Here is a 20,542-nt window from a genome sequence, read left to right as displayed (position 1 = left end):
CTTGAACCGGTTAATTTATTTGTATTGTGTATATACCTAATTTGTTCTAGCTTTTGTTTGTTTTATATTGGTTTATTTATTTAATGTGAATTTATTATATCTGATATTTGTAGCCTAATTCTTTAAACTATTTCAATATAGGCTATTTTAATTAGATATTACACTATTGTGTTAAGCCTACAAAAGTGGACATGTAATTTATAAAGTTGTATGTCTTTCTTTTGTATTCATATTTTGTATTATCTCCTAAATAAATAAATAAAGAAAGAAAGAAACCCAGCCGCTCGCGGCATTAACTGATCTGTGAAGCGAGCACTCTTTCAGCCGGTCTCTCACACACACATGCATTAAAACACAGCATTTAAATACTTTCTAAAAACAATAAACAACAGAGGAGTTTTAAAATATTATTTATTTGGATACAATGATATTAATCGAATCGTGCAAACAGAGCATTTGTAGGTGAGCAAAGCCATCAGAAACTACCTTTCAATTCCTTTAATTTATTATTTAATAAATCAGTTTGTAAAAAAAAAAAAAGCTCTGCTTGCATAATATTATTAATATCCTTGTATCCTTACACTTTATCAATAATATTTATTTAAAAATAATAAAATTTTAATAAATTTCATTGTTTATTGTTTTTAGAAAATATCTAAAATCTTTTTTTCAGATAGGCCCTTGTAAAATTAAAGTTCAAAATGGCTTAAAATGGTTTAATCCAGTTATATTTTACTGTATTTTCCTTAATCGTTATAGCTTTTGTTTGTCTTATATTGGTTTATTTAATGGTTTTATTATATTCGATATTTGTATATCTTTAAATGATTTCAATATTGCTTAGGCTATTTTATCTAGATCTATGACATTGTGTTGAGCCCTCATTAAGTGAACACGTATTTTTTCTGTGGTATTCATATGCAAATACAAATATGAATACATTATCTATAAAATAAATAAGGAAACCCAGCTGCTCGAGGCATCGAGAGAGCTGAATCGAGCGCTCGCACACAAATACCGTCCATGCATCGAAACACACGACAACTGAGTCAATGGAAAAGCGGTTGTTTCTTCCGCCACCTGGTGGTTAATGCGTAAAGCACAGAAATTTTTATTTTTGAATTGTTTTAATGAAAAGGCAGACTTTACAGCTGCAGTAAAGCGCGTGACTGCAGGTAACAAATTGCAGTACTGTGCGTGCAGTAACATGCGTTCTCAGTAGCCATATCTGTAGTACTTGTGCTCGTGCTGTGGTTACAATGCAAACAAATACCATTCTTAGAGGAGTTTTGTCCTTAAAAAGTGTTTTTGCTTTGTAGTAGTTGATCGTGGTTAGTGTTTGTGATGTGTTGTAACCTTTGAGTATTTCTTTCCCGGTGTGTGCATGAATTTATTATATCTTCAGGACTTTAGGATTGCAGTTACGAGTCGTTTGACATTTCACGTGTCTCTTGTGACGCTATTTATTCTCTTTAATTAAAAACTGAGCTTGATCTGTGCTTGACAAATAGAGTGTGTGTGCATGTGTGTGCGTGATTGAAGCGTCTACTGGAGTGCAGTGGCATCTTCATCAAATGTCGAATGAATCAAAATGTTGATATATTTTGATTGTAAGATATCTGGATCTGTACAAAATACCACATTTAGAGTTTTAAATGGCTCATTTCACAGTTGATGCTAAACATGTTTAGAGTTTTATTAGTGGCGCCAAGAACTAATGCAATTATCACGTACTGTCTGTATGTTTTTTTTGCTTTAATGCGTCGGTATACATGTCAAATATCTTCAAAATTCCTGATGCATTTACAGTGATGGGCGGCACAGTGGCTCCATGGAAAGGACTGTCGCCTTACAGCAAGAAGGTCTCTGGTTCGAGACCCAGATGGGCCAGTTGGCATTTCTGAGTGGAGTTTGCATGTTCTCCCTGTTTTGGCATGGGTTTCCTCCGGGTGCTCCGTTTCTCCCAGTCCAAAGACATGCGCTATAGGGAAATTTAATAAACTAAATTGGTTTGTAGTGTGTGCACGTGTTTGTATTGGTGTTTCCCATTACTGGGTTGCGGCTGGAAGGACATCTGCTGCGCAAAACATATGCTGGAATAATTGGTGGTTCATTTTGCTGGGGCGACCTCTGAAATAGAAACTAAGCTGAAGGAAAATGAATGAATGAATGAATGAATATGTACAGTGGTGTACAAAAGTGTGTGCCCCCTACTTTTTTGCATGTTCATCACACTTTAATGTTTCAGATCATCAAACTAATTTCAGTATTAGTCACAAATCACAAAATAAAGTTTTGAAATGAAGATTTTTTTATTATTAAGGGAAAACAAAATATAAAACTACATAGCCCTGCGTGAACAAGTGTTTTCCACTTACACCTAATATTGGATTTGGCCACCATTAGCAGCAATAACTGCAATCATTTTCAATAACTTGCAGTTTGTCTATTGCAGCGCTGGGGAGAAATATTGGCCCTCTCATCTTTACAAAATTGCTGTAAATCAGCCACATTGAAGTCTTTTCAAGCATTAACCTTCTTTTTAAGGTCATGACACAGCATCCCAATTGGATTCAGGTCAGGACTTTGACCAGGCCACTCCAAAGATTTCATTCTGTTTTTCTTCAGCCATTCAGAAGTGGACTTGCTGGTGTGCTTTAGATCATGTTTTCTACTACAGAACTCAAGTTCAGTTTAGCTTGAGGTCACTAAGAGATGGGCGGACATTCTGCTTCAGGATGTTTTGATACACAGCAGAATTCATGGTTCTATTCAACCACAAGTATTCTAGGTCCTGAAGCAGCATAACAGAGCCAGGCCATCACATTACTACCACCAAATTTTGCTGTTGGTATGATGTTCTTTTTCTGAAATGTGGTTACTTTTACGACACACATAATGTGAGACACACCTTCCAAAACGTTCAGCTTTTGTCTCGTCAGTCTACAGAGTCATTTTTAAAAATGCTTAGGGATTATCAAGATGTTTTCTGGTATAACTGAGATAAGCTTTTAGTTTTTTTTTTATTTTTTGTACTCAGCAGCGATTTTTTTTTTTTATCTTGGAACTCTGCCATTCAAAACATTTTTGCCCATTCTCTTTCTTATGGGGGAGTCATGAACACTCCTCTTAACTGAGGCAAGTGAAACCTCCAGTTCTTTGGATGTTGTTGGGATTTTGTGAGTTGTCGCTGTGCTCTTGGGGTAATTTTGGTCGACCACTCCTGGAAAGGTTCTCTGTTGTTCCATGTTTTTGTCATTTGTAGATAATGGCTCTCACTGTGGTTCACTGCAGTCCCAATGCTCTAACGGCTTCATAACCTTTTCCAGACTAGGAGATCTCAATGATTTTCCTTCTCATTTGATTTTGAATTTTTTTGGATCTCGACATGAGGATCTTTTGGTCTACTTTACATTGTCTGGCAGGTCCATCTTAAGTGATTTCTTTACCATTTTGCCAACAGTTGTAGCAGTAATCAAGCTTTGGAGTGGTAAACCAGAGTTAATTAATATGTAAATATATTAGTCTATTGATGTATGGATGTATTTTTATTGTATTTCCTAGCTCTGATTACGCAGAATGTGACAGTCAATGTCTTAATATTAGGCAGGTAATAAGCCACTAATTAATAGCGAGAATAGGTACTTAAAGGCTGGTCCATTGAAAATTTTAGCAGGCCAAGTAGATATCTCAAATGTTGCTCCAGGCAAATAAAAAGCAAAATACCCAAAAATTTCTGGCAAATAGAGAAATTAAACATGCAAAAGTTTGAATCTGATTTGATAATAAAAGTAAATTCTATGTGGTGTTGAAAATGGAATAAAGTATTGATATTTTGATAGCATGGAGGTTGTAAACTGCAGTATTCTGACAGCACTGGTGTGTGTATGTGTATTCCAGTGCTCCTCTGGGACTGGTGTGTGTGTGTGTGTGTGTGTGTGTGTGTGTGTCTGCAGTGTTTCTCCTGGGACTCGTGTCTCCTCTCGCTCTGTTTATTTGTCTGATGTCTCGAGTGTTTATTTGCGTCAAAACTGCGGAGGTGAACTTGATTCTGAAAGCGTCTGCTTTGATGGCTTGATGTGTGTGTTTGTGCGAACGGCTGGTTCTTCAACTACAGACACTTTTTATGTCTCAATGCTTGATTTGACTAAAAGATTTTCTTCTTGGGAAACATTTTATTTTTAAGGTGTCCTTGTTGCACATGTTCTGCGCACTTACTAAAGTGATTAAAATAATTATGCATAATTACATGCAACTAATGCTAACCATATAGTCAAATTTAATTAGTGTTATTTAGTAGATTAATGAATAGTTAGAATATAATATTATATAAACATATAGTGTGACTGTTTTTTAATGTCTTCTTTTCTTTAATTTGAATATTAAATTAAAATTGGCTTGAAAATTTTGGTTATTTTATCTCAGATAGATTATATATATATATATATATATATATATATATATATATATATATATATATATATATATATATATATATATATATAATCTATCTGAGATAAAATAACCAAAATTTTCAAGCCAATTTTAATTTGTTTTATAAAGCCTGGTTTCACTCTTGAACCAATCTCACTTCCACCACTTTGGTCCTTTTGCTCCCAACTTTCTTTTGCAGTCTGAAGCACGTCAAACGCCCCATTCACACCAAAAAATGTCTATATCTCATCTTTGCTTTGATTTCATGTAAATAACTCGCGCTTCATCTGCATCTGCTTACTGCACAAGCTGAAATCAGGGTTTGTGCGGGTTATGAAAATTCTGGAAATTGCTTGATTTTTAATATTGTGTTTTCAACGTTAGAAAAGTTCTTGGATTTAGGACAAAGTGCTTGAACCTGCTTGAATTTGAAATTGCAGGGCTCGAAATTTGTTCACCGCATGTGCAGATTTAGGAGACATTCACACAGAATTTATATTTGCACTTAAAAAGGCCAAACACAGTGCTCAGGAATAGTTTAAAACAGTTGACATGTCAACTTGCTGCAGTAAACAAAGCCTGCAAATAAATAAAATAATAATAATAATAATAATAATAATAATAATAATAATAAATATAGCTGCAAGCAGCAATTAAGGGGCCAAGCACTATTGGCCATAAGGTGGCGCTGCTCCAGACGTTTTTGAGTACTTTCAGGGCATGGGGTTGAAGATGCATACCAAGTTTTGTAATGATATGTGAATGTGTTGGTTAAATATAGCATTTTTGGCCAAAAATTGAAATGGGCGACGCCCAAAATGGCTGACCTGTGAAAATCAGACATCATTCGACTCTGAGTGCTCTGCCGGATGTAATGAGACCAGTTTCATGAGTTTCGGACGAAAGGTTGAGACGTTATAAGCCAAAAAGCAAGTTTTATGTATCTCCGGACCACTAGGGGGCAGTGCGCCGAAACTCCGCAATTAACCTTAGACCCTAGTTGTCATAACACACACCAAGTTTGGTGTGAATCGGTGAATGCGTTACAGAGATATCGCCTCAAGTCCATTTTTGCAAGTTCTACGTTAAATTAGTTCGCAAGTTAAACGAAAACGGTTGGTGTAATCAACTTGAATTCCATAACTTTTGGTTGGCATCGTCTGTAGATCATGTGATGCAATTTTGGTGAAAATCGGAGACACGGCCTAGGACGAGTTCGATCAAATAGGTTTTTCGAAAAATTTAAAATAACGCGAAAAAAGTCATGACGGAAAATGACGTCATAGGGTGGGTTTGAATCGGACTGAGCCAAGGAATCAGAGGAAAAAAGAATTTTGATTGTAGCCCACTCGGTTCAAAAGTTATGATGATAAACATACGTGAAAGTTTGGACAAGTGGTGGCGCTAGAGAGTTTGATTTTGAGACTTCATAATTGGCCTGATTAATGTTAATACTGGCCTCTATCATTGTGCCAAATTATACAACTTTCCCGCATACGCCTATATGGGCTGCCATTCAAATCCGGCGGAAGAAACGGAAGAATAATAATAATAATAATAATAATAATAATAATAATGATAATAAATATAGCTGCAAGCAGCAATTAAGGGGCCAAGCACTATTGGCCATAAGGTGGCGCTGCTCCAGACGTTTTTGAGTACTTTCAGGGCATGGGGTTGAAGATGCATACCATGTTTTGTAATGATATGTGAATGTGTTGGTAAAATATAGCATTTTTGGCCAAAAATCGAAATGGGCGACGCCCAAAATGGCTGACCTGTGAAAATCAGACATCATTCGACTTGGCATGCTCTGCCGGATGTAATGAGACCAGTTTCATGAGTTTCGGACGAAAGGTTGAGACGTTATAAGCCAAAAAACAAGTTTTTAGTATCTCCGGACCACTAGGGGGCAGTGCGCCGAAACTCCGCAATTAACCTTAGACCCTAGTTGTCATAACACACACCAAGTTTGGTGTGAATCGGTGAATGCGTTACAGAGATATCGCCTCAAGTCCATTTTCGCAAGTTCTTTGTTAAATTAGTTCGAAAGTTAAACGAAAACGGTTGGTCTAATCAACTTGAATTCCATAACTTTTTGTTGGCATGGTCTGTAGATCATGTGATTCAATTTTGGTTAAAATCGGAGAAACGGCCTAGGACAAGTTCGATCAAATAGGTTTTTCGAAAAATTTAAAATAGCGCGAAAAAATTCATGACGGAAAATGACGTCATAGGGTGCGTTTGAATCGGACTGAGCCAAGAAATCAGAGGAAAAAAGAATTTTGATTGTAGCCCATTCGGTTCAAAAGTTATGATGATAAATGTATGTGAAAGTTTGGACAAGTGGTGGCGCTAGAGAGTTTGATTTTGAGACTTCATATTTGGCCTGATTAATGTTAATACTGGCCTCTATCATTGTGCCAAATTATACAACTTTCCCGCATACGCCTATATGGGCTGCCATTCAAATCCGGCGGAAGAAACGGAAGAAGAAGAATAATAATAATAATAATAAGAACACTAACGAAAGCAATAGGTGCCTACGCACCTACGGTGCTTGGCCCCTAAATATAGCTGCAAGCAGCAATTAAGGGGCCAAGCACTATTGGCCATAAGGTGGCGCTGCTCCAGACGTTTTTGAGTACTTTCAGGTCATGGGGTTGAAGATGCATACCATGTTTTGTAATGATATGTGAATGTGTTGGTAAAATATAGCATTTTTGGATAAAAATCGAAATGGGCGACGCCCAAAATGGCTGACCTGTGAAAATCAGACATCATTCGACTCGGCATGCTCTGCCGGATGTAATGAGACCAGTTTCATGAGTTTCGGACGAAAGGTTGAGACGTTATAAGTTTAAAAGCAAGTTTTTAGTATCATCGGACCACTAGGGGGCAGTGCGCCGAAACTCTGCAATTAACCTTAGACCCTAGTTGTCATAACACACACCAAGTTTGGTGTGAATCGGTGAATGCGTTACAGAGATATCGCCTCAAGTCCATTTTCGCAAGTTCTACGTTAAATTAGTTCGCAAGTTAAACAAAAACGGTTGGACTAATCTACTTGAATTCCATAACTTTTGGTTGGCATGGTCTGTAGATCATGTGATTCAATTTTGGTGAAAATCAGAGAAACGGCCTAGGACAAGTTCGATCAAATAGGTTTTTTGAAAAATTTAAAATAGCGCAAAAAAATTCATGACGGAAAATGACGTCATAGGGTGGGTTTGAATCGGACTGAGCCAAGGAATCAGAGGAAAAAAGAATTTTGATTGTAGCCCATTTGGTTCAAAAGTTATGTTGATAAACATACGTGAAAGTTTGGACAAGTGGTGGCGCTAGAGAGTTTGAATTTGAGACTTCATAATTGGCCTGATTAATGTTAATACTGGCCTCTATCATTGTGCCAAATTATACAACTTTCCCGCATACGCCTATATGGGCTGCCATTCAAATCCGGCGGAAGAAACGGAAGAAGAAGAAGAAGAAGAAGAAGAAGAAATATAGCTGCAAGCAGCAATTAAGGGGCCAAGCACTATTGGCCATAAGGTGGCGCTGCTCCAGAAGTTTTTGAGTACTTTCAGGGCATGGGGTTGAAGATGCATACCATGTTTTGTAATGATATGTGAATATGTTGGTAAAATATAACAGTTTTGGGCAAAAATCGAAATGGGTGTCGCCCAAAATAGCTGACCTGTAAAAATCAGACATCATTCGACTCGACATGCTCTGCCGGATGTAATGAGACCAGTTTTATGAGTTTGGGACGAAAGGTTGAGACGTTATAAGCCAAAAAGCAAGTTTTTTTGTATCTCCGGACCACTAGGGGGCAGTGCGCCGAAACACTGCCTGTAACCTCAGACCCTAGTTGTCATAACACACACCAAGTTTGGTGTGAATCGGTGAATGCGTTACAGAGATATCGTCTCAAGTCCATTTTTGCAAGTCCTTCGTTAAATTTGATCGCAAGTTAAACGAAAACGGTTGGTCAAATCAACTTGAATTCCATAACTTTTGGTTGGCATGGTCTGTAGATCATGTGATTCAATTTTGGTGAAAATCGGAGAAACGGCCTAGGACGAGTTCGATCAAATAGGTTTTTCGAAAAATTTAAAATAGCGCGAAAAAATTCATGACGGAAAATGACGTCATAGGTTGCGTTTGAATTGGACTGAGCCAAAGAATCAGGGGAAAAAAGAATTTTGATTGTAGCCCATTTGGTTCAAAAGTTATCATGATAAACATACATGAACATTTGGACAAGTGGTGGCGCTAGAGAGTTTGATTTTGAGACTTCATATTTGGTATGATTATTGTTAATACTGTCCTCTATTAATGTGCCAGATGCATACCATGTTTTGTAATGATATGTGAATATGTTGGTAAAATATAGCATTTTTGGCCAAAAATCTAAATGGGCGACGCCCAAAATGGCTGACCTGTGAAAATCAGACATCATTCGACTCGAAATGCTCTGCCGGATGTAATGAGACCAGATTTATGAGTCTCGGACGAAAGGTTGAGACGTTATAAGCCAAAAAAGCAAGTTTTTTGTATATCCGGACCACTAGGGGGCAGTGCGCTGAAACTCCGCATATAACCTCAGACCCTAGTTGTCATAACACACACCAAGTTTGGTGTAAATCGGTGAAAGCGTTACGGAGATATTGCCTTAAGTCCATTTTTGCAAGTTCTACGTTAAATTTGATCGCAAGTTAAACGAAAACGGTTGGTCAAATCAACTTGAATTCCATAACTTTTAGTTGGCATGGTCTGTAGATCATGTAATTAAATTTTGGTGAAAATCGGAGAAACGGCCTAGGACGAGTTCGATCAAATAGGTTTTTCGAAAAATTTAAAATAGCGCGAAAAAAATCATGACGGAAAATGACGTCATAGGGTGGGTTTGAATCGGACTGAGCCAAGGAATCAGAGGAAAAAAGAATTTTGATTGTAGCCCATTCGGTTCAAAAGTTATGATGATAAACATACGTGAAAGTTTGGACAAGTGGTGGCGCTAGAGAGTTTGATTTTGAGACTTCATAATTGGCCTGATTAATGTTAATACTGGCCTCTATCATTGTGCCAAATTATACAACTTTCCCGCATACGCCTATATGGGCTGCCATACAAATCCGGCGGAAGAAACGGAAGAAGAAGAATAATAAATATAGCTGCAAGCAGCAATTAAGGGGCCAAGCACTATTGGCCATAAGGTGGCGCTGCTCCAGACGTTTTTGAGTACTTTCAGGGCATGGGGTTGAAGATGCATACCATGTTTTGTAATGATATGTGAATGTGTTGGTAAGATATAGCATTTTTGGCCAAAAATCGAAATGGGCGATGCCCAAAATGGCTGACCTGTGAAAATCAGACATCATTCGACTCGGCATGCTCTGCCGGATGTAAAGAGACCAGTTTCATGAGTTTCGGACGAAAGGTTGAGACGTTATAAGCCAAAAAGCAAGTTTTTAGTATCTCCGGACCACTAGGGGGCAGTGCGCCGAATCTCCGCAATTAACCTTAGACCCTAGTTGTCATAACACACACCAAGTTTGGTGTGAATCGGTGAATGCGTTACAGAGATATCGCCTCAAGTCCATTTTCGCAAGTTCTACATTAAATTAGTTCGTAAGTTAAACGAAAACGGTTGGTCTAATCAACTTGAATTCCATAACTTTTGGTTGGCATGGTCTGTAGATCATGTGACTCAATTTTGGTAAAAATCGGAGACACGGCCTAGGACGAGTTCGATCAAACAGGTTTTTCGAAAAATTTAAAATAACGCGAAAAAAGTCATGACGGAAAATGACGTCATAGGGTGGGTTTGAATCGGACTGAGCCAAGGAATCAGAGGAAAAAAGAATTTTGATTGTAGCCCATTCGGTTTAAAAGTTATGATGATAAATGTATGTGAAAGTTTGGACAAGTGGTGGCGCTAGAGAGTTTGATTTTGAGACTTCATATTTGGCCTGATTAATGTTAATACTGGCCTCTATCATTGTGCCAGATGCATACCATGTTTTGTAATAATATGTGAATATGTTGGTAAAATATAGCATTTTTGGCCTAAAATCGAAATGGGCGACGCCCAAAATGGCTGACCTGTGAAAATTAGACATCATTCGACTCGGCATGCTCTGCAGGATGTAATGAGACCAGATTTATGAGTCTCGGACGAAAGGTTGAGACGTTATAAGCCAAAAAATCAAGTTTTTTGTATATCCGGACCACTAGGGGGCAGTGCGCTGAAACTCCGCATATAACCTCAGACCCTAGTTGTCATAACACACACCAAGTTTGGTGTGAATCGGTGAAAGCGTTACGGAGATATTGCCTTAAGTCCATTTTCGCAAGTTCTTTGTTAAATTTAATCGCAAGTTAAACGAAAACGGTTGGTCAAATCAACTTGAATTCCATAACTTTTGGTTGGCATGGTCTGTAGATCATGTGATTCAATTTTGGTGAAAATCAGAGAAAAGGCCTAGGACGAGTTCGATCAAATAGGTTTTTCGAAAAATTTAAAATAGCGCGAAAAAATTCATGACGGAAAATGACGTCATAGGTTGGGTTTGAATCGGACTGAGCCAAGGAATCAGAGGAAAAAAGAATTTTGATTGTAGCCCATTCGGTTCAAAAGTTATGATGATAAACATACGTGAAAGTTTGGACAAGTGGTGGCGCTAGAGAGTTTGATTTTGAGACTTCATAATTGGCCTGATTAATGTTAATACTGGCCTCTATCATTGTGCCAAATTATACAACTTTCCCGCATACGCCTATATGGGCTGCCATTCAAATCTGGCGGAAGAAACGGAAGAAGAAGAAGAAGAAGAATAATAATAATAATAAATATAGCTGCAAGCAGCAATTAAGGGGCCAAGCACTATTGGCCATAAGGTGGCGCTGCTCCAGACGTTTTTGAGTACTTTCAGGGCATGGGGTTGAAGATGCATACCATGTTTTGTAATGATATGTGAATGTGTTGGTAAAATATAGCTTTTTTGGCCAAAAATCGAAATGGGCGACGCCCAAAATGGCTGACCTGTGAAAATCAGACATCATTCGACTCGGCATGCTCTGCCGGATGTAATGAGACCAGTTTCATGAGTTTCGGACGAAAGGTTGAGACGTTATAAGCCAAAAAGCAAGTTTTAAGTATCTCCGGACCACTAGGGGGCAGTGCGCCGAAACTCCGCAATTAACCTTAGACCCTAGTTGTCATAACACACACCAAGTTTGGTGTGAATCGGTGAATGCGTTACAGAGATATCGCCTCAAGTCCATTTTTGCAAGTTCTACGTTAAATTAGTTCGCAAGTTAAACGAAAACGGTTGGTGTAATCAACTTGAATTCCATAACTTTTGGTTGGCATGGTCTGTACATCATGTGATTCAATTTTGGTGAAAATCGGAGACACGGCCTAGGACGAGTTCGATCAAATAGGTTTTTCAAAAAATTTAAAATAGCGCGAAAAAATTCATGACGGAAAATGACGTCATAGGGTGGGTTTGAATCGGACTGAGCCAAGGAATCAGAGGAAAAAAGAATTTTTATTGTAGCCCATTCGGTTCAAAAGTTATGATGATAAACATACGTGAAAGTTTGGACAAGTGGTGGCGCTAGAGAGTTTGATTTTGAGACTTCATAATTGGCCTGATTAATGTTAATACTGGCCTCTATCATTGTGCCAAATTATACAACTTTCCCGCATACGCCTATATGGGCTGCCATTCAAATCCGGCGGAAGAAACGGAAGAAGAAGAAAAAGAAGAAGAAGAATAATAATAATAATAATAATAATAATAAGAACACTAACGAAAGCAATAGGTGCCTACGCACCTACGGTGCTTGGCCCCTAATAATAATAAGAACACTAACGAAAGCAATAGGTGCCTACGCACCTACGGTGCTTGGCCCCTAATAATAATAATAATAATAATAATAAGAACACTAACGAAAGCAATAGGTGCCTACGCACCTACGGTGCTTGGCCCCTAATAAATATAGCTGCAAGCAGCAATTAAGGGGCCAAGCACTATTGGCCATAAGGTGGCGCTGCTCCAGACGTTTTTGAGTACTTTCAGGGCATGGGGTTGAAGATGCATACCATGTTTTGTAATGATATGTGAATGTGTTGGTAAAATATAGCATTTTTGGCCAAAAATCTAAATGGGCGACGCCCAAAATGGCTGACCTGTGAAAATCAGACATCATTCGACTCGGCATGCTCTGCCGAATGTAATGAGACCAGTTTCATGAGTTTCGGACGAAAGGTTGAGACGTTATAAGCCAAAAAGCAAGTTTTTAGTATCTCCGGACCACTAGGGGGCAGTGCGCCGAAACTCCGCAATTAACCTTAGACCCTAGTTGTCATAACACACACCAAGTTTGGTGTGAATCGGTGAATGCGTTACAGAGATATCGCCTCAAGTCCATTTTCGCAAGTTCTACGTTAAATTAGTTAGCAAGTTAAACGAAAACGGTTGGTCTAATCAACTTGAATTCCATAACTTTTGGTTGGCATGGTCTGTAGATCATGTGATTAAATTTTGGTGAAAATCGGAGACACGGCCTATGACGAGTTCGATCAAATAGGTTTTTCGAAAAATTTAAAATAGCGCGAAAAAATTCATGACGGAAAATGACGTCATAGGGTGCGTTTGAATCGGACTGAGCCAAGGAATCAGAGGAAAAAAGAATTTTGATTGTAGCCCATTCGGTTCAAAAGTTATGATGATAAACATACGTGAAAGTTTGGACAAGTGGTGGCGCTAGAGAGTTTGATTTTGAGACTTCATGTTTGGTGTGATTAATGTTAATACTGGCCTCTATCATTGTGCCAAATTATACAACTTTCCCGCATACGCCTATATGGGCTGCCATTCAAATCCGGCGGAAGAAACGGAAGAAGAAGAAGAATAATAATAATAATAATAATAATAATAATAATAAGAACACTAACGAAAGCAATAGGTGCCTACGCACCTACGGTGCTTGGCCCCTAATAAATATAGCTGCAAGCAGCAATTAAGGGGCCAAGCACTATTAGCCATAAGGTGGCGCTGCTCCAGAAGTTTTTGAGTACTTTCAGGGCATGGGGTTGAAGATGCATACCATGTTTTGTAATGATATGTGAATGTGTTGGTAAAATATAGCATTTTTGGCCAAAAATCGAAATGTGCGACGCCCAAAATGGCTGACCTGTGAAAATCAGACATCATTCGACTCGGCATGCTCTGCCGGATGTAATGAGACCAGTTTCATGAGTTTCGGACGAAAGGTTGAGACGTTATAAGCCAAAAAGCAAGTTTTTAGTATCTCCGGACCACTAGGGGGCAGTGCGCCGAAACTCCGCAATTAAGCTTAGACCCTAGTTGTCATAACACACACCAAGTTTGGTGTGAATCGGTGAATGCGTTACAGAGATATCGCCTCAAGTCCATTTTTGCAAGTTCTACGTTAAATTAGTTCACAAGTTAAACGAAAACGGTTAGTCTAATCAACTTGAATTCCATAACTTTTGGTTGGCATGGTCTGTAGATCATGTGATTCAATTTTGGTGAAAATCGGAGACACGGCCTAGGACGAGTTCGATCAAATAGGTTTTTCGAAAAATTTAAAATAGCGCGAAAAAATTCATGACGGAAAATGACGTCATAGGGTGGGTTTGAATCGGACTGAGCCAAGGAATCAGAGGAAAAAAGAATTTTGATTGTAGCCCATTCGGTTCAAAAGTTATGATGATAAACATACGTGAAAGTTTGGACAAGTGGTGGCGCTAGAGAGTTTGATTTTGAGACTTCATAATTGGCCTGATTAATGTTAATACTGGCCTCTATCATTGTGCCAAATTATACAACTTTCCCGCATACGCCTATATGGGCTGCCATTCAAATCCGGCGGAAGAAACGGAAGAAGAAGAAGAAGAAGAATAATAAGAACACTAACGAAAGCAATAGGTGCCTACGCACCTACGGTGCTTGGCCCCTAATAATAAATATAGCTGCAAGCAGCAATTAAGGGGCCAAGCACTATTGGCCATAAGGTGGCGCTGTTCCAGACGGTTTTGAGTACTTTCAGGGCATGGGGTTGAAGATGCATACCATGATTTGTAATGATATGTGAATGTGTTGGTAAAATATAGCATTTTTGGCCAAAAATCGAAATGGGCGACGCCCAAAATGGCTGACCTGTGAAAATCAGACATCATTCGACTCGGCATGCTCTGCCGGATGTAATGATACCAGTTTCATGAGTTTCGGACGAAAGGTTGAGACGTTATAAGCCAAAAAGCAAGTTTTTTGTATCTCTGGACCACTAGGGGGCAGTGCGCCGAAACTCCGCAATTAACCTTAGACCCTAGTTGTCATAACACACACCAAGTTTGGTGTGAATCGGTGAATGCGTTACAGAGATATCGCCTCAAGTCCATTTTCGCAAGCTCTTTGTTAAATTAGTTCGCAAGTTAAACGAAAACGGTTGGTCTAATCAACTTGAATTCCATAACTTTTGGTTGGCATGGTCTGTAGATCATGTGATTCAATTTTGGTGAAAATCGGAGAAACGGCCTAGGACGAGTTCGATCAACTAGGTTTTTCGAATAATTTTAAATAGCGTGACAAAATTCATGACGGAAAATGACGTCATAGGGTGCGTTTGAATCGGACTGAGCCAAGGAATCAGGGGAAAAAAGAATTTTGATTGTAGCCCATTTGGTTCAAAAGTTATCATGATAAACATACGTGAAAGTTTGGACAAGTGGTGGCGCTAGAGAGTTTGATTTTTAGACTTCATATTTGGTATGATTATTGTTAATACTGTCCTCTATTAATGTGCCAGATGCATACCATGTTTTGTAATAATATGTGAATATGTTGGTAAAATATAGCATTTTTGGCCAAAAATCAAAATGGGCGACGCCCAAAATGGCTGACCTGTGAAAATCAGACATCATTCGACTCGACATGCTCTGCCGGATGTAATGAGACCAGTTTTATGAGTTTCGGACGAAAGGTTGAGATGTTATAAGCCAAAAAGCAAGTTTTTTATATCTCCGGACCACTAGGGGGCAGTGCGCCGAAACTCTGCCTGTAACCTCAGACCCTAGTTGTCATAACACACACCAAGTTTGGTGTGAATCGGTGAATGCGTTACGGAGATATCGTCTCAAGTCCATTTTCGCAAGTCCTTCGTTAAATTTGATCGCAAGTTAAACAAAAACGGTTGGTCTAATCAACTTGAATTCCATAACTTTTGGTTGGCATGGTCTGTAGATCATGTGATTCAATTTTGGTGAAAATCGGAGAAACGGCCTAGGACGAGTTCGATCAAATAGGTTTTTCGAAAAATTTAAAATAGCGCGAAAAAATTCATGACGGAAAATGACGTCATAGGGTACATTTGAATCGGACTGAGCCAAGGAATCAGAGAAAAAAAGAAATTTGATTGTAGCCCATTCGGTTCAAAAGTTATGATGATAAACGTATGTGAAAGTTTGGACAAGTGGTGGCGCTAGAGAGTTTGATTTTGAGACTTCATGTTTGGCCTGATTAATGTTAATACTGTCCTCTATCATTGTGCCAAATTATACAACTTTCCCGCATACGCCTATATGGGCTGCCATTCAAATCCGGCGGAAGAAACGGAAGAAGAATAATAATAATAATAATAATAAGAACACTAACGAAAGCAATAGGTGCCTACGCACCTACGGTGCTTGGCCCCTAATAAGAACACTAACGAAAGCAATAGGTGCCTACGCACCTACGGTGCTTGGCCCCTAATAATAATAATAATAATAATAATAATAAGAACACTAACGAAAGCAATAGGTGCCTACGCACCTACGGTGCTTGGCCCCTAATAAGAACACTAACGAAAGCAATAGGTGCCTACGCACCTACGGTGCTTGGCCCCTAATAATAATAATAAGTAATATTGAGGAAAGCTTACAAACTATAGTTTCCATATTTGGTGACTGATTTTCAAAACAGTTGACATAGAAACAGTTCATTAATTTGCAGCAAGAATCGTAAGGATTTAATTTTTTACATGAATTTTGAACAGCAATTCACATCAAATGTAACGAACGACTGAATGAAAGTTTGGTACTACACCCAAACAAAATCTGACTGTAAGTTCATTTTTTGAGATATCAGCTTTAGGTAACGGACCAAACTTAAAAAGATACTTTATCCAGTAACAAAACTTTATTTATTTGTTGATTTTATTTTATCTTTTTAGCATTTTAGGTGAAGTATACCAATAAATAAATGCTTCAAAGTATTCAACAATTTAAGTTGAAATGGTTTATTGTGTGTGTGTTTTTTTTTAAATAGCACAATGTTTAAATAGCACAATGGGTTTAGATGTGAAAGTACATACAGCATATATGAATGCAATTTACCTTGCTAAAAAAAGCAGAAAAGTGCACCTTGACAGTGCTTAAATAGTGCTGGAATTTGAAGTTGGAAAAGATGTAAGAACTCTGTGAAAACTCCCCCGCCCCCTATTCCATGTGATGTAATGATTGTGAAGACGCAGGTTAGACGTCATTTTTCAAAAGACACTCAACTATATCTTGTGCGCTGCATATACAATGTCTCCAAGTCATGTAGAACAATTAATTGCAAAGTAAAATTAATATAATTTGATTACATGTTTTGAAATTGGATGTTTTATGAGATTATTTATACTTTTTGCGATTATTTTGCATTTAGGAATTTGCAGGATCGCAATAATTAGCGACTTTTTGCAGATTTTTCATTAAATTCAGCGATCGCGGAATTGCGAAAAACTAGGGGTTCTGACAAATATTGTTTTATAACTCTTTGAATCTGCCCCTTTTAGGCTTTGATCCTAATTTTGCCATTTTGGTGACTGTCACTTTAAATTTAAATGAGATTATTCTCTTTTTTAAAAGGAGGCGAAGCTACAAATGCCTGTGTGTCAGCATAGTAGCAGATTCAAAAACAAGACTAACATCCTATGCTAATGAGGGAGAGATGGTCACTTGTAGGTGGGGCTTTCTCTCTTTGATGACAAAGGAGAATGTCAAAAGTGTTTCTGCAGACTGTAATAATAAATAATAACAATTTTTAACTATAAATAATACAATTAGTTAATTTATACCATTAGAAGCTGGTTATATTCAGACACTGCTGACACACAATTGTGTTTAAACCCCTTATAAAAAATGATTTTTGCATAATAGGTCCCAATTAAATCAGAATAATTTTCCCTCCCTCTAAAACAACATCTCTGATTGGTGTTTACTGGCATGAGGGCAGGGTCAACATGTTAATCACTTAAGTTCCACTAATAGCACATCGGACACATCCAATCCATTCCCCATGGATAAAATTAAGCCCCACCTACTTTAATCCTCACTTCAGAAGTTGTTTAGCTCAGACATGCATCATTATATGAGCGTAGATGAGCACAGCTTTGGTTTTAGGTGCTGTTCAGAATCAGTTCGGTCTGCAGTCTCGCTCTGAAGGTTATTCACACATCCTCTTGAGGAAGCTTGTTCAGACCATTTTAATGAGATGTGCTTTAAAACTTCAGTCACTGACTCTTAATGATGCTAAGAATAACGAATCACTTCACAGACAGACAGTAACAGAGAAGCGGTTTGTGTGTGTGTTCTTGTGTGTGTATGTGTTTTATCTTTTAGTGTTAGACTTAGTGTTAGACTGTGTTTGACCATATGCCATTGGTTCTATATGTCCCATAAGTGTGTGTGTGTGTGTGTATACCTTTTATTCATTACATTGTTGGGAAATGTCTCGCAAGTATAGCAAACATCAGTAAATTTTGACTTTGTGGGGACATTTGTTTAATTCCAATGAGGAAAATGATGCATAAATCACATATTCTGAAGTGTTTGGTAAATGTAAGTATGCAGATTTGTGTTGTTTTTTTGAGAGTTTTTTTTTTTTTAGGGGAAGATGTGGAGAATATGAAGTGTGTATAGTAGAAACATCATTATGTCTTTCAGAAGTTCCCATAAAGGTGTGTGCATGAAACATGGAATTACTTCAGCACATGTGGATAAGGATTAGCAGACAGGAACTCATCCCCCCCCCCCCAACACACACACAAACACACAGTTGTGTTGACTCAGGCCCCGTTTACACTAATGCGTTTTCGTTTTAAAACGCATAAGTTTTGCTACGGTTACGCCATCCGTCCACACTACGCCGGAGTTCTCGAGCGCCGAAAACGGAACGTTTTGGAAATGCTGGAGAGGCTGTTTTCATTCTAAAACGCTGCTGCTCCGTCTCAGTGTGGATGGGGAAAGACGGAGACATCTGAAAACGGAGGCGGGGCTGCCGACGTTCGCCTCTCTGATTGGGGCTTTTCCTCAATATTAAGTAGCCTAACACACACAGTTCAGTCTCGCATCCTCTTCTTATAAGTTCCGACTTCGCAAGTTTGATCAAGGCTGCAGTCTCCCCCTTCTCAGTTTGATATGGAAAACATACTGAGGACACGCGTAAATCTTCAAAGGGGAACAGTGTACTTTATAACTTCATTCACATCACCTTGCTTACGTTGTTTCACATTCTCAACAATAAAATGAAAACATGATATAAGGAACTGCCTATTTTCATTTTAATATTAGCAACTTAACAGACAGCAGAAATTTTGAGGCGTCGTGCTGCATTTATGAGCGTCTTCTTCACTGTGTGGATATTTATAACAAAACAGAGCCTATAACAACTGCCTCCTTTCAATTTCAGTGAAAATACGAAACACAGCCTCTCTTTTGCTGAATATCAGTTTTAATCATCAATAATGGCCATTATAAAAGTATAACATACAATAAGTTTATACATAGAAGGAAATAAAGGCAAGCGATCAGTCAATGTACATGGATTAATCATTACTTATCTTTGCGCTTAACCAAAACACGTTACCTGTGAACAAGTAATAGATTCCAATGACCAAAGTCAGGGAATTGGCCTATGTCATTAGATAAAAACAACAAGATGAATGAAATATCACGTTTAGCAAATATAGTGAGATTAGATCCAGCGGGAGATGCTTGATGAGAAGTCCGACTAGCAGAGCTCTCATCTGGGTAGAAATGCTGCAGCGCTTGCCCGAGAGTGTGTGTGTGGTCACGTGATGTGCGTTTTCAGCGTTTTTGGTGTGGACGGAGAGCAGTTCAGAAACGCTGGGTAAAACGCAAGTGTGGACGCGGATCGTTTTCATTCTAAAACGCTGTTTTAAAACTAAAACGCACTAGTGTAAATGGGGCCTCAGTCCACTCTGTTCAATGCTTGACTCTTATGTGGTTGCTATGGTGTAAGTATGTGTTTTAGGTGGTTGCTAAGTTGTGGTGAGTGATGTTCTCAGAGAAATGTTTAATTGAATTTTGACATTGATAAATAAACCTTAAAATATTTATATTTGATACCATTTTTTATACCACAGAAAAATACTGTTTAATTAAAATAGCAATTTTAATGCATGTCTTCATTCCTTAGTTTGTCAGCCCAGCAGGCGCACAGCATCATAAGACGTTACAGTGTAGGTTAGATTTAGGTCATGACGTCAGGCGATCATAATTCAGTGTCTAGGCAGCATATAAGGACAACATTATTTTGACATCCAATAACGACGTCAAATTACGTTGATATTTGGTTGATTTTAGGTTGTGTTGGAAAGGGACCAAAATCCGATGTCTAATAGATGTCATAGTGATAACGTCCACACAATGTCAAGGTGTAACATGATTGATATTTGGTTGATTTTAGGTTGGACATCGATGTCGACCTAATGTTGGGTTCTGATGTCAACTCGATTTTTATTTCCAAACAAAATCGAACATCCCCGTGACGTTGGGGTATATTGGGGCACAACGTCAATATGATATCATGTTGACCTCCTGTGCCTGCAGGGAGTAGGCATGGAATGCTAAAAGTTTTCAAGGCATACCGCGGTTTGGAAAAGTCAGAGTTTTTAAATTTTCTGCACTACTGTTCCTAAGGTAGAAGTAAGATTTTTTATTTATTTTTATTTATTTATTTAATTATTTATTTATTTTAGTTAGTTTTAATTTTATTTATTTTATTTTAGTTAAATTTTTTTTGTC

At 38.2% G+C, this 20,542-nt stretch overlaps 1 protein-coding gene across 11 annotated transcripts in view; it reads left to right on the top strand.

Annotated features, from left to right (window-relative positions):
- Positions 1-20,542, top strand: part of rbfox3b (RNA binding fox-1 homolog 3b) — a 584,742-nt gene that overhangs the window by 129,334 nt on the left and 434,866 nt on the right. The gene's annotated exons all lie outside the window — the stretch shown is intronic.

This window comes from Danio rerio, chromosome 3, assembly GCF_049306965.1.
Source record: "Danio rerio strain Tuebingen ecotype United States chromosome 3, GRCz12tu, whole genome shotgun sequence".
Lineage (NCBI taxonomy): Eukaryota > Metazoa > Chordata > Actinopteri > Cypriniformes > Danionidae > Danio > Danio rerio.
This window is presented reverse-complemented; position numbering and strand designations above follow the sequence as displayed.